Here is a 17912-nt window from a genome sequence, read left to right on the forward strand (position 1 = left end):
CATGTAAGCACATTGACATGTTGAAGAACTCCGTTCAAATCCCCAATCATGTTCAAGCAATAACCTCCCACTAAAATAACAAAAATATTGGACACTCATGAAAAATTCTCAAAGATCCAACAGTCTAAAATAAAATGACTATTTGTAGTATTGAAAAAATTATTTATTTTTGCTTTTTAGGCAAAACATTAAAAGTATACAATGTGTAGAGAACAGTTTCTCTCCTACTCTGAGGACATATACAGTGCTACAACCACATTATAGGGAAATTTATCGAAGCTAAATGTGATTATAAATGTGCCTGTCCCTTGACTCAGGAATTCTGTTTCTGGGAATTTATTCTACAGAAATTCTGTTACCAGTGTATAAAATAAGAACATAAGCAGATTCACTAGGACATTGTTGGTAATATCAGAAACTGGGGAGCCACTGCTCTACCTCTTCCCCTAAGTGGCCTGAGGTGATCTTTGAAAATGGTTCACTATTCGATTGACACAGAAAACCCCACAAAGTCATGCAAATCAAGAGATTCAAATCGTATTCATTTAAGAAGACTCGTGAAACTGCCCAGGCCATCAAGGATATGCATGTATGAAAAGCCATTAAGTGACGTGAAAGATGTCACTTTACAGAAACAGCGTGTACCATTCCAACATTACAATGGTGGAGTTGGTAGGCGTGCCCAGGCCAAACAGTGGAGCTGGACACAGGATCGGTGGCTTGAATTTTTGCTGCACATGCTTAAACATGCAGAGAGTCATGCTGAACTTAAGGGTTTACATGCAGATTCTCTGGCCATCGAGCATATTCAGGTGAATGAAGCACCCAAGATATGCCTTTAGACTTACGGAGCTGATGGTCAGATTAACTCATACATAAAGAAGCCGTCCTCGCCGCATTGAAATGATCCTTACTGAAAAGAAACAAATTGTTCCTAAACCGGAAGAGAAAGTTGCACAGAAGAAAAAGGTATCTCCGAAGAAAATGAAGGAACAAAAACTTATGGCACGGGAATACATTCAGCATAAAATAAATGCAACTAAAAGTGAAAAAAAAAATCACTGGAAACAACCCAAATGTCCAGCAATAAAGTATTAGCTTAATGAGTGTGGTATATTCCTATAATAAAATGCAGCTTTTAAAAGAAATGAAACAGACCTCAATGTACTGATTTGGAAAGATGGCCAAGATATATTATAAAGTAAAAACACCACACTAACAGTATAGATAACTATATTATATCATCTGTATGGTTGTATATGTAAAGAAAATATTTCATAGAAATATACAGAAAGCTAAAATAAAAATGTTCCCTGAGGAAAGTATTCAGTATATTTCTTCATTTACATTGCTGCATTTTTTAACCTTTTCAACATATATTAACCTTACAATCAGAGGAGTTTAAAAACAAAACAGGTATTATTATAGTGTAAAATGAACAAATCAGATTACAAGACAATGAACACAACGTGTTTCTAATTTTGTTAAAAAATAAGATTAATTAAAAACCATTAGTAAGGTATAATCAAAATTTAACAATGTTTGTAGGAGAGGGGAACTTATGTTTTCTATGCTTCTCTTTATTTCTAAAAATCTACATAATAGAATTGCGCTGTTTTTATAAAGATAAAAATACATAACAGCACCCATTTATAAATGACTTAGGTATTATTATGCATGTTATGGATTTTTTTTTTTTGACGGGATCTTACTCTGTCACCCTGGAGTGCAGCAGTGTGATTATGGCTCATTGCAGCCTTCACCTCCCGGGCTCAGGTGATCTTCCCACCTCAGCCTCCCAAGTAGCTGAGATTGAAGGTGCATGTCACCATGCCCAGCTAATTTTTTTTCTTTTTTTCTTTTTGTAGAGAAGGGGTCTTGCCATGTTGCCCAGGCTGCTCTGGAACTCCTGGACTTAAGTGATCCATCCACATTGGCCTCCCAAAGTGATGGGATTACAGGTGTGAGTCACCACACCCAGCCATGGAATGATTTGTTTTAAATTCATTGTAATAATCCCATGGAGGTTTTAGAGACCATTTCAATAATTTGTGATAACTTTAAATTTTTTTTTCTCAAACACCTATTTTAGTTTACTTACAATATACACCAAGCCATTTACACAAAGGAAATCTCAATATTAATATCCTATAATGAAGGTCAACAACATGCAAGAATTTAGATTCTCGGTATGCACAAGAAACTTGAAAATTAACTCAGCAATTTGACAAAAAAAAAAAAAAGAGATTCTCATTTATTCTGGCGAAATAGAATGAGAAGGGAAATATATTAAGAAAGACAATGGTGAAGTCAATAGGATGCCAGAAAATGAATGTGTTCCTGTGAGTATTGCTCATACACATGCAGCAAAACAGTGTGCCAGCATTGTTCTAAGCACATTGCAAATATTGAGTTACCTCATCCTTATAACAATCTTAGGAGTACATATCATTAAAATTTTTATATTTTCTGAATGAGAAAACTTCGTTTAGAGAAATTGAGTAGCTTTCTCAATGTCAGGATTCAAAATAATAAAATACGTTTTTGATTGAATCAACAAAAGGCCATAGGAACCACTTTAAACGAAGAAGTATTTATTAAGGAGTTTGGTAACTTGTAGATACCATAGTGTTCTGCATGTACTATGATGTTCCATAGGACAATATCTACACTTGGGGTCACTTAAGTTACCTACCTGCCCCTCTCCAAGTCTCATGCTGTAAGTTTGTCTGTCAGATGAGAAGTTTTCTAGTAAATCATTTGTAAGAATTCTGAAAAGATTTACCACTCTGAGCTATAATCTCAATATATTTCCCTTATTTAACTCAAGTTTCTTTAATGTATGGATTGTAAAATTGAGTGATTATTTCAAGTCTTGTGTATAATGATATGCCTCCAGGCCAACTTCACTGAGGAGATAGTGAATAAATTTGATATGTCTCCTCTCATCTTTTTTACTAAATGTTGACATTTCAGTCTTTTCTTCTGTTGTTTATTTGGTGTCACAGTTTCTCAGCCATGAGTTTTTAGTTAGAAGCCAGCTTGAATATGCCATTAAAATGTTCATTAAAAAGGTTCTTCTCTCATGTATGTACATTTTTGAAATTTTATCTAGAACATTTGAAGACAGAAAATTTAAAGAAATTATTTTCTAACAATAAAAGTTAGTAACCATGAGATGTCTTGGTGTACAGTGGTTTTTGCCACATTCCATAAAATCCACCACACAAAGAAATCTTGTTAATATTTTCAGAAGAATCTCATTAAAATTATTGGTTTTAAATTTCTGGCAGGGTTATAACATGAATATTTGTCACATACAATGTCTTGCAATCCAGAGGAAAAACTACTTCTAATTTTTATTCAGATTCTGGTGCATTAAAATAGAGCAGCAATCCTCAGACTATATCTAATTATTCTTTGTCTCCTGCACCTTTACTTACTGTCTCTTCCCTTATCCCCAGTCTGGGCAAAACACACACATTTCATTAGTGAATTGAGCAAAACTACTTGAATTGAAATCCACTTCCTGTTCATGTCGGCCATGCAGCCTTGGGCAAAGTTCTTTAACCTATTTGTGCCTCAGTTCCCAATTCTATAAAAAGGGAGCAATAATAGTATCCATGTCCAAGAGCTTCTGTGAGGATTAACTTAATATACATAAAGTAATTACTTAGAGGAGTGCCTGGCACATAAAATAGTTATATAGTAGTTTGTCATTTTCATTTTACAAAGATTAAAGTAGGCATACTATAGTTTAATGCATTTCTATAGAACTTATTTTTAATTATTATTTTATTATAAAACCAATACATACTTATAACTGAAAACATGAAAAAATACAATCACAAAGATTATACAATTTTCCTTAGTTTTTTCCCATACACAGGTAGGGTCAATACTTTAATCTTATTGTTTACATGCACATACAAACAGGCATATGCCATTTTTTTCTGGAATAAATAAGTACAGCTCAAAAAAGACTTGGTTAAAATTATGAAATGTGAATGACCATCTACTCCCACTCAACCTGATACGGTTTAGCTGTGTCCCCCCACCCAAATCTCATCTTGAATTTCCACATGTTATGGAAGGGACCCTGTGGGAGATAACTGAACCATGGGGGCAAGTCTCTCCCCTGCTGTTCTTATGATAGTTAATAAGTCTTACGGGATCTGGTGGTTTTATAAAGAGGAGTTCCCCTGCACAAGTTCTTTCTATTTGTCTGCCACCATCCATATAAGACGCGGCTTACTCCTCCTTGTTTTCCACCATGATTGTAAAGCTTCCCCACACGTGTGGAACCGCAAGTCCATTATAAGCCTCTTCCTTTTGTAAATTGCCCAGTGTTGGGTATGTCTTTATCAGAAGCGTGAAAACAGACTAAAACAGTAAATTGGTACCAGGAGAGTGGGGCGCTGCTGAAAAGATACCTGAAAATGTGGAAGAAACTTTAGAACTAGGTAACAGGCAGAGGTTGGAACAGTTTGGAAGGCTCAGAAAAAGACAGGAAAATGTAGGAAAGTTTGGAATTTCCTAGGGACTTGTTAAATGGCTTTGAAAAAAATGCTGATAGCAATATGAATAATAAAGTCCAGGCTGAAGTGGTCTCAAATGGAGATGAGGAACTTGTTGGGAACTGGAGAAAATGTGACCCTTGTTAGGTTTTAGCAAAGAGGTTGGTGACATTTTGCTCCTGCTCTAGAGATTTGTGGAACTTTGAACTTGAGAGAGATGATTTAAGGTATCTGGTGGAAGAAATTTTTAAGCAGCAAAGTGTTCAAGAGGTGACTTGGGTACTGTTAAAGGTATTCAGTTTTATAAAGGAAGCAGAGCATAAAAGTTCAGAATTTGCAGCCTGACAGTGTGATAGAATAGAAAATGCCACTTTCTGAGGAGAAATTCAAGGTGGCTGCAGAAATTTGCATAAGTAATGAGGAGCTGAATGTTAACCCCCAAGACAATGGGGAAAACGTCTCCAGGGCATGTCAGAGGTCTTCACGGCAGCCTCTCCCATCACAGGCCTGGAGGGCTAGGAGGAAATAAAATGGTTTTGTGGGCCAGGCCCAGGGCCCCTGTGCTGCATGCAGCCTAGGGACTTGGTGCCCTGCATCTCAGCCACTCCAGCCATGACAAAAAGGAGTCAAGGTATAGTTCAGGCTGTGGCTTCAGAGGGTGCAAGTCCCAAGCCTTGGCAACTTCCATGTGGTGTTGAGTCTGTGGGTGCACAGAAGTCAAGAATTGAGGTTTGGGAACCTTCACCTAGATTTCAGAGGATGTATAGAAACACCTGGATGTCTAGAAAGAAGTTTGCTGCAGGGGTGGGGTCCTTATGGGGAACCTCTGCTAGGGCAGTGCAGAACAAAAAGGTGGGGTCGGAGCCCTCACACAGAGTCCCTACTGGGGCACTGCCTAGTGGAGCTGTGAGAAGAGGGCCACCATCCTCCAGACCCCAGAATGATAGATCCAATGACAGCTTGTGCCATATACCTGGAAAAGTAGTAGACATTCAACACCAGCCCATCAAGGCAGCTGGGAAGGAGGCTGTGCCTTGCAAAGCCCCAGGGGTGGAGCTGCCCAAGACCCTGAGAACCCACCTCTTGCATCACCATGACCCAGATGTGAGACATGGAGTCAAAGGAGATCATTTTGGAGCTTTAAGATTTGACTGCCCCACTGGATTATGGAGTCACATGGGGCTGGAGGTGCCTTTGTTTTGACCAATTTCTCCCATTTGGATTGGCTGTATTTACCCAATGCCTATACCCCCATTGTATGTAGGAAGTAACTAACTTGCTTTTGATTTTCAGGTTCATAGGCAGAAGGGACTTGCCTTGCCTCAGATGAGACATTGGACTGTGAACTTTCGAGTTAATGCTGAAATGAGTTAGGACTTTGGGGGACTGTTGGGAAGGCATGATTTGTTTTGAAAAGTGAAGGCATGAGATTTGGGAGTGGCCGGAGGTGGGATGATGTCGTTTGGCTGTGTCCCCACCCAAATCTCATCTTGAATTCCAATGTGTTGTGGGAGGGACCCCATGGGAGGTAACTGAATCCTGAGGACAAGTCTTTCTCATGCTATTCTCATGATAGTGAATAAGTCTCATGAGATCTGGTGGTTTTATAAAGAGAAGTTCCACTGCACAAGTTCTCTCTCTTTGCCTGCCACCATCCATGTAAGATGTGACTTACTCATCCTTGCTTTCCACCATGATTGTGAGGCCTTCTCAGCCACGTGGAACTATAAGTCCATTATAAACCTCTTTCTTTTGTAAATTGCCCAGTCTTGGGTATGTCTATCAGCAGCATGAAAACAGACTAATACACCACCCATGTCCCCTTCCTCTCAAATGTCTTAAGATTATCACTAGAAAACATGTTTTTTTGTTTTGTTTTTGTTTTTGTAAATATCATTAACAGTCTAGGGAAACAAGCAGTGTGCCAAAGACTCTCCTAGAAATTATGATGAGCTATTATAGACGGAAAATTAAAAGGGATCCTGTAGAAAGAACAGAGAGAAATTACAGATCTTGAAAAACTTTGGGGAAGATAGAATATATCCAGAGAAACTAAACATGTGAAATCAACACATGCATAGAAAAAGATGGGCCTGGGAATAGATGAGTCACTTTCAGTTATGTATTCAGAAGAGCAGCACTGCTTCTCCAATCCCCATCTTATTACCCGCAAAAGAACTCGCCCACAGAGGCACTGATCCTGAGACCTGTGTGGAAAGTGTAAATTGCTTCCCAGGTGGTCACTTGCATGACTGAGAGAGAAGCTTGGATAGTTACATATTTCATAATAGGTCTAAAGAAAAACAAAGAAAAGAAAGGTCTGTGGAGGGGATAAATACTTGATTTCCAATAGCCAAATAAAGCCATCCTCACTTTAGAATCTAGGGAAGGACAGAAATTGGTGGCTATCTTCACATCTAAACAGCATAACACAAAACCTACAACTCCCCACTGCTCTCTTTATAAGGCGCCTGTTGGCCTTGCTTTTGGAACAGTCTATTTTGGAAACACTTCGATGAACTCCTGAAGAAATCAACACCACTACTCATGATAATTAATTGACTTCATCATGCATAACTATAAATATGTTGGAAACAAATCTCTTGAAAGAAAGGATCAAAATGAGAATATAGAATAGTAGATATGTGCAAAAGAAAGTAGGCAATAATTAAAAGCAAAATAATAGCTGGCATCTTTAGAATGTTTGAGGGGACATTTCTTTTCAAATAAGAACAGGCTGCTATGAAGACAGAACATTCAGAAAGCAAGAGAGTTACTAGGAAATAAAAACTTCAAGAAAATCTCGATAGAAGAATGCACTTACTAGACAACCAAAAGCTTTGTATTGAAAATGTTCCTTAAGTGCTGGTAGGGCTGAATTTAAAAGCATATGCTAAGAGATGGAAAAATAGAAGTAAGGGTGAGACTTCTTATTAGGTAGCTGCTGGATAAGAACCAGCATTTTAAATCTTAAAAAAAGGTGGGCGGGCACAGTGGCTCACGCCTGTAATCCCAGCACTCTGGGAGGCTGAGGCGGGCAGATCACAAGGTCAGGAGATCGAGATCTTCCTGGCTAACACGGTGAAAATACAAAAAATTAGCTGGGCGTGGTGGTGGGCACCTGTAGTCCCAGCTACTGAGGAGGCTGAGGCAGGAGAACGGCATGAACCCTGGAGGTGGAGGTTTCAGTGACCCAAGATCGTACCGCTGCACTCCAGCCTGGGCGACAGAGCGAGACTCCATCTCAAAAAAAAAAAAAAAAAAGTTTCTCCAAACCCTAACATAATGACTTCTGCTTATATTTATTGGCCAGAAGGACTTCACACCCCTTTCTGCAAGGAAGCTGTGGGGGAGATTTTGTTTCTCTATTCTGAGACATTGAATAACAACTAGGTAACCTGCAGCCTTCCCATACATAGTACACAATAAAATTAGAGGAAAATAAAGGTCTGGACACTTCTTACTAACAACATCAGTTGCATCTGGGAAAACACTGGGTTGTTAGGGTTCGAGAGCTGAAAGGGGATAGGAAAGGTCAAGACATCAAGAAAAAGTACTTCGACATTTTATGCTGTATTTTTGTTGAAAAACTTTGCAACAAGAAGAGATTTTTGTATTGCTTACAAAAAGTAAATAAAAACTTATTTGTATTGTGTAAAATGTGAAGGCTATAGAAAAATCAAAAGCAGTAACTAAAATCATGCAAAATTCCATTGCATTTTCACAGGTGATTTTGTGTATAATTTTCATATTTTATATAAATACCACACAAACAGATAATATACATGTTGAATTGTATTCATGGTAAACACAGGAATGACATGGGTTTTTGAAAGAATATTATAGACACAGGTTCTTCCCAGCGGATAGTACTCACCACTTGGTAGTCTTTCCAATTAAAAACCCATAAACCCAATTTTCAATGAGTTTTAAGGATGTAGAAATACATTATTTAAGTCCCTTGAAATAAAAATCATCCTTATGTTACTATAAGTGGTTTTGCTTTGGGGAGATACTTGTTTGATAACTCCATCTATAATGCCTCAACTGTGTAAATAGATAAATAATTTTAGTTCATAATTTAATAATTTGTGAGTACAATAAATATTTAAAAAATCAAAATCTCGTGCTATCAAAATTTCTTACCCAGTAAAAAGAAGTGTGTTAATGTTTAATATTATAATATCAGCTGCACGGAATATATAAAAGAGATTTTTTTAACTTAGATTGTCATAAACAATTGTGATAACCTTAACATAAACTATTAATCCCAACACTAGGGCATTTTTCTCTAGTTTGGATTGTACCCATTGGACCCAGTATAAAGGGTGTGACTAATGCATAGTGAAGTATAAAGTCTCTGTCACCTGTTTCTTTCTACTTCCTTCCCTCCTACTCTTGTTCTTTTAAGACAATGGTTAAATATTTATTTCTAAATATTTCTCTATCTCTTAAACTAGTTTTATAGTCTTCTAACTTCATTTGAATAAGAAACATAAAAGTAAGACATAAGAATTGGAAAGATGCACTAAAACTGTATCATGTTTCCCTCTAACTTCCCACCCATCCTCATCATCCAACCAAACCCCTAACACAAAAGAAAACGAGTGCAGGGACTTAGCCCAGGAATTGTCTCTCTACTGTTAGCCTGAGAGGGGAGGATGAATTTAAATCCAAGGGAATTTGTAAAGACCACGTATCTGGGTAATTTTGGCTCTGGCCACAGGTAGAAGAATGAACCTCTAGGATACGGTTAATAAGGAATAATTGTGAGTAAGAACTGTCTGATCAGTACTTGGCAAAGTAGCACAGACTAGGCAGTTGCTACACCATGGATTGATGTGTTAATTAATGTTAAGTTAATGATATATTGTAACTTTTTTATTTTTCAGGTAGGAGGTATGTGTCCATATGTGTCTGGGTCTGTGAACTGTTTATTCAGGGGAGACGTAGGAAATTAAGCCATTTCTTTCTCTGTAGTCACATTAAAAAAAAAAAAGCCCTGGCAATGCAATATACTAGGAAAATATTTACCTCATATTTGTTTATCACAGAAAACTTTAAATTTGCATACAGTTTCCCTAAATTTAACCACAAATATTTTATTTCATAGAACTGGAATTAATTGGTACAAATGGAAACAGTAAAGAAAATGACCCTTTACTTTTATTTCTGACTATCAATATTGTTTCCATTCTAGATTTTAATAATTAGATTATTGTTGTTCTGTGGGATGCAATGTTCCTGCAAGAATGTTTTCAAGTGTTTTTATTTAAAGAATTATAACTGGTTTAAGAACTAAATGATGCATAAAATTCTTGATAAGAAATAGAAAACATTTTTAAATGTATTGATATGTTTTTACCAGTGTTCAACATTTTGAAGAAGAATCTGAGGAAGAAAATTATTACCTCTATTATTCATTGATTATTGTCTCATTCATGTTTTAAAAATACACTTAATAATCTCATGATTAAGAAAAATATTGCCAAAAATGAATTCACTTTTTATCCTTCAAGCTTGGACAGTGTCTTCAAAATCACTGTAAATATTCATTTAATGCTTTTTATCTCATAGGTGAGAAAATGACATACTTTGCCAATACTATATTTTTAACATGAGTGCAGTTATATCAATATTATTATAATTAATGATTACATAATGCTTTAGGAGGAAAGTACAGAGAAGGTTGGTATTAACATGCACAGTACACCATTGTGATATCAATACTCATTTTACTGTTCAGATTTTTTTTAAGCTAATAGCTGTCAAAAATACCCATTATAGGCTAGTCTATAATTTGTAGAAGTCAAGTAATACATTTTTTCTGAAGGTATAATGGATGCTCCATGGAGCAATTATTTTAGAAAGACAACTTCATCTCAGCTGTCTCGTGCCAGCAGAACTATTTAAGAGCCTGAGATGCATAATTCAACATGGAAGGGCTGTCAGAGTTGAGAATACCTTTAAATTATAAAAACTTAGCACCACGAGTCAGTTATAATTATAATGGAAATGTAGTTTTCTGTCATTTTATCATGACAAACATCTCTCAAGAAGCAATTTTGCGGGTTAAAATATTTTGGCAAAGTGACTTTTGATTCCAAAGGGATACAGATTATCTGGTTTTATACCTGATTTTTTTTTTTCACAAATTGAGTTTAACAGCTTGCACTGCTTAAGATGGCAAACATCGGAATATTATTAAAAATCCCATTGGAAAATCTTGCAGACAGACCACAGGCTACAGTAACTCACAAAGGCAGGTCAGGTTATGCATAAAAATATATTATTTTAATAGCAAAATATGACAGGCGGTTCTTCATCTGACATTCAATTATTTTACACGGCAAATTCTGAATATAAAAATGGTTGCCATTGTAGACACAGTCTCTTTTCCAAGCAAATATTTCCATGATTAAAAATTAAAGTAAAGGGTAATAGTTCAAGATCTTCCTGGATTCTTAGGTTCTTTGCCTTTGATGGCTTCCCAAAACTTTCTGCTCTCCAGATGGTAGCTCTTGTCTTCCTCCTCTTCTACAAAGCTTTTATTATTATGAAAGATCAAAAGTAAAACAAAATTGTTTTAAGAAAATGAGCTAAAGAATAAAAGCACAGTAGCATATATCATAAATTTCAAGTACTCTTGTAAATTCCAATAGATGGAATATTTAAATGAGTTCAGATTCCACAGTTCTTTCCTACCAATTTTGAATCAGAGGACTTAACAGAACACTCAATTTTTCATACTGCCATCAAAAATAATTCCCTAAGACAACGAGTATATTTGTTAACTTCATGTAAGTTTTCTTTTCATGTCAGCCATGGTAGTAAACTAATATTCTTTTTTCCAAATAATTGGAATGAACTGTGGGTTCTTAATTTATTTATAAAAATGAGTAGACTCATTCAAATATTTTTGTTTCCCCAGTCCACTTATTGACTTCCTATTATGTGCATCATTTTCTCCTTTTTGTAAATAATAAAAATAATTTTCAATTATGCAAAATATTTAATTGTCCATTTTTAATAAAACCAAGCCAAGCCAAAACTATATTCAATTAAAGCAGACTGAGAAGAATGTGCTGCAAATCAAACTTGATTATACTTTCAGTTCAACAAATGCTTGTTGGGTGCAAAATATGTCTGAGGTATTTTCTAGACACTGGGGATATATCAATAAAAAGGGAAGAAAAAAATATTTTCATCAGGTGGTTTATATTACTGCTCTCAAAAAAGAGAGAAAATCCAGCAAGTTAAACACAAACTTTAGAGATAATATATTTAATTGATGTTATTTTATTATAAGCCTTCACTAGTTTCTTAAAATGAAGAGATAATTCAGTAAGACCAAGGGCAGTCATATTAATATTCTTATTTTAAGAAGTATAGGAAAATAATTATCCTCATACATATAAAATCCCTAAAAATAAGGACAAACTCATATCTAAAGAAAAGAGAGCAAGAAAGGGAGAAAGCATACTTATTTATGCTAGTTGGTTTAACTTTTGTTATATCATTTTATCTACATAATAACATTGAGAAATGCTGTCCTCATTCTAAGGAAAAAACTGAGAATCAAAGAATTAACTTTTCCAACAAATTCTAAGATTTTTGAGAGTAATTAAACCTATATATTTCTAACTCTTCAACTTCTACCAAATTAGTTTTAAAATTTTTCACAGATTAAACAACCTGAAATGATATTTAGAGATGCATTAATTCATTTCTCTGCCTCTGGAGACAATCTATTGTTACTAACTTAAAAAAATGAGTTTTCCAAGAAAATGTTTTATAAACTATTTTATATTGTTTTTCGTTACACATGGAACACAGTCTTTTCTATTCTGCATTAATTTTTTACTTAAGCACATATACACTACGCACACATGCACATTGCTTAAAAAACATGCTAACAAGGATTTAAGCTAATATTGGAATGCCAAATTTTTCCCCTGGTCCTTATTTTGCCTATTGTAATTCAAGATGATATAATACTTGCAATCAGTCACTGACTTTTTTCATATAGAGATATTAAAAAAGCTATAAATACTGCATTCTTCTTGTTCATAATAGTACAATCTTATAGACATTGTAATGCACTGATTTTTAAATGATTACCAGAATTAAGTGTATTTTGCTGAAAAATTGACTCTAGTTACGGTATTATTTTATAGTATCACAGATGTAATCATTATCTAGAAAATAAGAAATAATGCATTACAGTAATGCACTACACATATGATTACTTTTAGTATAATGCAGTATAATGCTTAAATTAATTCCAAGCAACTTCCTAATTTTATTTCAGTACAACTAGATTGCCAGACACAGGGAAGAAGAATATAAAACATAGCCAATATTTTATTTGATTCATTTTGACTGAATCATGAACTGCTGTAACACATGAAGATTCTGAAAAAGTTAATTGCTTTAGAAGTGAATTTAATAATTTGTCTTTACTCATCATTGTGAATAAATGAATGGAATTCAGAACTGACGTAGAAACATGCAAAGTTCTATTTGTACAGCACTGGGGTGGAAGAACATTTTCAAGAAGGAATAAGGAGGAGAGAGAAAAAAAATGGAAAGAGGGCCAAAGAGAGGGAGATAGATAAAAAAGAAAGAAGGTGTCAAGTTAATTTGCGGGGTAGTATGAGATTATTTGTGTGTTCAGCAAATTGGAAAACTAAATAGGCAAAGCTCCCAGCTTAACTTTGAGATTTACCTTTTTTTGTATTCTTCTTTAATATAACAGTTCAAATGAGGACTTAAAATTAATGCTATAAATACAGACTTTTAATACAGTGTTGCATTGTTTGGAATATCACATTAGATTTTTCTAATGAGTCAACAAAATTCCTACATTGCCCCCTAATAGTCTAAAATTAAGAAATTTAATAATAATTAATAATAAATATATGCATTTTAATAGAAGAAGAGTTAGTTGTACAACTTTTATGATGCCAAGCTTTGTATTCAGCACAAACTGCAAGGCAGAGTGTTCGTGGTGTGGGGTCCTACAGATAGTAATCTTTCTTTTAAAGACAGAGACATTTTGAAGCTGACTCACATTCTCATCAACTAAGGGAAAAATGTGTCAAGATTTCAATCTGGGCATAGGATCTTGCCGAATATTACTAATACATCTTTCTCTCTTTCTTCCTTTCTCTTCATCCAACTCTACTTCTGCCTTTCCATTTCTCCCTCCCTTGATTTCTATCCCATTTTTTCTCTGCCTCTCAAATCATTAAAATATAATTTAACTATTAATTCAGGAGAATTAAGTATTCACATTTACTACCCTGTGTCTGAAGCCATTAAACTTACAGATACACAATTTTTTATCCTGCTTTACTTGTGCAATTTATTTTAATATTGTTTAGGTAGTTAAATTGACCTTAAACCACATTTAACCCCAGTTTATCAAGTATCGTGATGCCATATCATGTAAGTTTTAAGATATCAAATGACAAAAGTATCAAAGACGTATTGTAGATAAGAGAGTGGTATTAAATCACAGAAAATTCAAAGATGTTTGAAACACTTTGAATAGCAGACTATTTCGGATGACCTCTTAAGTAAAGCACTGCCTTCCTATGACCTGATCATTATGCTCCACCATATCCTTGTTTAATTAATCTAGGCACTTTCAAAGTTTACTTCTTCACAAGAAGGCTTTTGAATTTTTTGAAACTCTGGAATAATACGTATTCAAGTAGAAAGTTTAAAAAACACATAAGGTACAAAGGCAAACACCCCCAAATCACTCGAAATCCCACTATACTCCCCCAAAATGATGAGCACCATTCTACTAGATTTTTCCATGCATATATTATGTGTGGCTGTGGGCTAACATACTTTTTACACATCTAAGAGGTTTTCAAATAAGAATTTTGCAATGTGTACAGAGAAATCATGAAAATGAAATAATGTCTGTTCAAAATCAGCATTTGGATGAACGGTAAGAGACAGAAACAACATTTTATTATTGAGTGGCAAACAGTGACAGAAATTATTTCTCAAACCAAGTTCAAAGTATAGTAAACAAATAGGATGTAATGGTGAGGGAAAGGAAGTGGAGGCTGAATAGTACAGAGAAGGTCGCAACTGATAGAAACCTTGGACACTTAGTTTACTATTATTATTTTTGTTTGTTTTGATTGGTGCCTGATTAAAAGATGGCATGCTATAGATAAAGTGGACTTGGTGACTATTCATTTATATCCAGCTTTCTTTATATCCCAGAAATGATGTTTAGGATTTTCTCTCCCTCTTGACTCCACTTTCTTTGCTTCTCTCCATGTACATATACTTCTTAAGTCCACGTAACTTTTTAATATAAACTGTAAAAAAAATTACAAGTATCTAAACTCTCTTGTGACTCAAGGACTGGTAAAATAGTTTTGTGGGCTAAGTTGAGGGAGCAGACCCATCTAAAGAGAACTTTATGCCAATCTATTGTTCTAAAATCAGTAGTTTTAACATGAGTTTCATTTATGAGACTATGCTAAAGCCAGATCCCATTATCCCATCATAGCCAGGCTCAGCCTTTCCCTTTCTGCCTCTTTTCATAGAGGCTTTATGATCTAAAAAAAAATGTCTTGGTCCACTATTCGTGAATTCTATTAGCAGAGGCATTCTTGCACTTACATCAAGTAATACTGCATATAAATGGAGGATAAAAGGATTACCAGATTATAAATCAAACAAGAGTTTCTGGCAATATAAATCTTGGTTATGCAGGCTCTTGTGTTAATGGAATTGCAGAATTCCATTGGCCAGTAAGAATTTAAATTCTGTGTTAGAGACCTCGCTAATTTCTCACAGGAGTCCCTCACTAAAATATACTGAAAAATAAAGAGGAAGGCTGGCAAGCAAATTTGTATCAGGTCTTGAAATTATTTTCTACGATAGTGCCAAAAATATTCCTGGCATTTGAAAATGTATTGTCAACATCCATGCTGTACAATTCTAAGACTTGTCTTGGAACTTATTTAGTCACTTTAATCACTCTAATAAATGCAGCCAGATTGTGTTAAATGCAAACCAGAAGTATATGTAACATTCAGATAAATGGGATATGTTAGCCAATGGATTAAAGTTCTGTAAGGTAGTATCTGTCTCAATCAAATGATTGAACCACTATGTTCAGGTTAATCAATCAATTCAGTCAAATGACTGTGGTAAAATTTCTGTGTTTGTGGTTATGTATTTTTTTTGTATACATAAATGCAGAATTAACTGTTTTTGAGAATTAACATGGTTTAAGCAGTTGTGTTTGAATAATTAATAATTGACTTTATCTCTAAATTTGAATCTAAAACAGATACATATGGTAGTATTCTCTTGATTTATTAAAAGTCATATTTAATATGTGAATATGTGGTGGTTACATAATGGGATGGATTTTGAGATGGTGAAAACAACTTTCATATATGGTAATTGTAAAACATTCTTGTTTCTTCAAAATAGTCAAGATATATTTTAAGAGAATAAATATTCATTTATTAAACCTATATTTGTTGAGCATCAAGAATATAAGGAGTATGCTAGGTGTGGGATTATGACACATAATAGGATATCATGTCTATGCAAAAAGGGAGGACATATTGTTAAGGAGACCCTTCAATAGGAAATGAAGCCACTTCCTTTCCATGTAAGAAATGATGGTCAGATATAGTGTCTATATTTTTACTTTTTATCCAAATTCCCTGTAGGTTTAAACATGTGACATGCCATTGTCAGTTTGCACAAGGCCAGTCCCTGATATTCCTTAATTTTATTTTCTGTAGGATATTTCCCTTTATTTCTCCTCTAATATTTAATGGTAGACAAAGTGGAGGGGTCCCATCTATGGCTAACCCAGAGGTCCAACACAGCCTAGATCTATTAGTGCATAAGAACAGTGTTGCAGATGTCAAAAATTCATTATAGGAGAAAAGTCTTGGAATACAAACTTTGCTAACTCCTTGCCTCACTACACCTCTTTAAAATTTATTTAAAGCATGTTTAAATCTGGGCAGAAAGCATTTATTACTTTGGGTCCCATGATGAGTCTTGGATATAAAATGTGTTTAAAGAATGGACCACTCCTGACATAGGGTTTTCTACATTGTCTCCAGGCCTCAAAAGACTATTTCTCCAAAAGCGCATCCTGGCACTGTGCCACACACTAGCAAATATTAAAAATAATATAACATGACAGTGAATGGAAAAACGTTTTACAATAGTTTTCATAATTTAAATATTTACAATGATTTTAGAAGCACAGACCATATTTTAACAGGCTTTAGAAGCTAGTTGACATGAACCCTCAGGAATAACAAGAACATCAGGCATTTTAGATGAGGAAAGACATCGCGAGTTGAGAAAAGGGAATAGTCAATGGCATCAGGTAGGTGTCAAATTATGGCAGGCTGTAATACTGGAAGGTCCCATCATGTGGGTAGAGCAGAAAGGGACATGATGCAATTTATGATTTACAGGGCTGTCTTTGGAAACAATATGAAATGAAAAACTGAGAAACTGGACTCAGAAAGAGCAACTGGGAAATTATTGCAAAAATTCACACAAAGATGTAGAACCTGGCAGTTAGAGTGAGAATGAAAAGGAGTTAGATTCAATAATTAGTTCAACAGAGGAACTGAGAGTGATGATTTCACTATTGCTCTGTACCGTTATTTGTCTGTTAATGTAGAAAGGCAAATGGCATAGGAGTTGACTGAGGTCAATATATTGATGCTGCTGCTTATTAGATGTGTAACCTTGTACGAGTTACTTAATCTTTCTAAAGTTTCAGTTTTCTTATCAAAAATGTGAAGATAATGAAACTCAATTTCATGGAATTTTGGAACTTAGCAAGCTATAATAACTTTTATATATTTCCTTTCTGCTGTAAGTATCTACACCTGGACAGTGGTAGCAAGAAAAATTACAGCTGTTTTTAAAGTTAGTATGGACATTTTTACTTTATCACTTTTTCAGAGAAATCATTTGTTTGTGTGTATGTATGTGTGTGTGCATGTTTGTGTATATATATATATATACATATGTACATATCTATCTATATCACATTTGAAGTCGATTGGATTCTGTAAGAAATTGGAGGAGACACATCATATATAATGGCGCTAACTGGACTCTAAGTTGGGAGTTGTCAAACTTGGCTGCATATTGAGCTCATCGGGAATTTGGAAAACAAAATTTCTGGGATAAAAGCTGAGCCAATGGAATTAGAGTATCTGGAAATGGAAGACAGGAGTCATTTTTTAGAGGATCACAGGTAATTCTAGTGCACAGCTTAAATTGATGACCACTGCTCTAAGTGTTTCAGGTCAGCACTTCTCAAAATTGAATGTGCATAAAAATCACCTGGGAAACCTGTTGAAATGC

General features: G+C 34.9%; 1 pseudogene; it reads left to right on the top strand.

Annotated features, from left to right (window-relative positions):
- Positions 1–473: 473 nt before the first annotated feature.
- Positions 474–17912, top strand: part of LOC129031551 (large ribosomal subunit protein uL22-like) — a 70668-nt pseudogene continuing 53229 nt past the window's right edge.

The sequence above is a fragment of the Pongo pygmaeus genome, chromosome 11 (genome assembly GCF_028885625.2).
Source record: "Pongo pygmaeus isolate AG05252 chromosome 11, NHGRI_mPonPyg2-v2.0_pri, whole genome shotgun sequence".
NCBI classification, from domain to species: domain Eukaryota; kingdom Metazoa; phylum Chordata; class Mammalia; order Primates; family Hominidae; genus Pongo; species Pongo pygmaeus.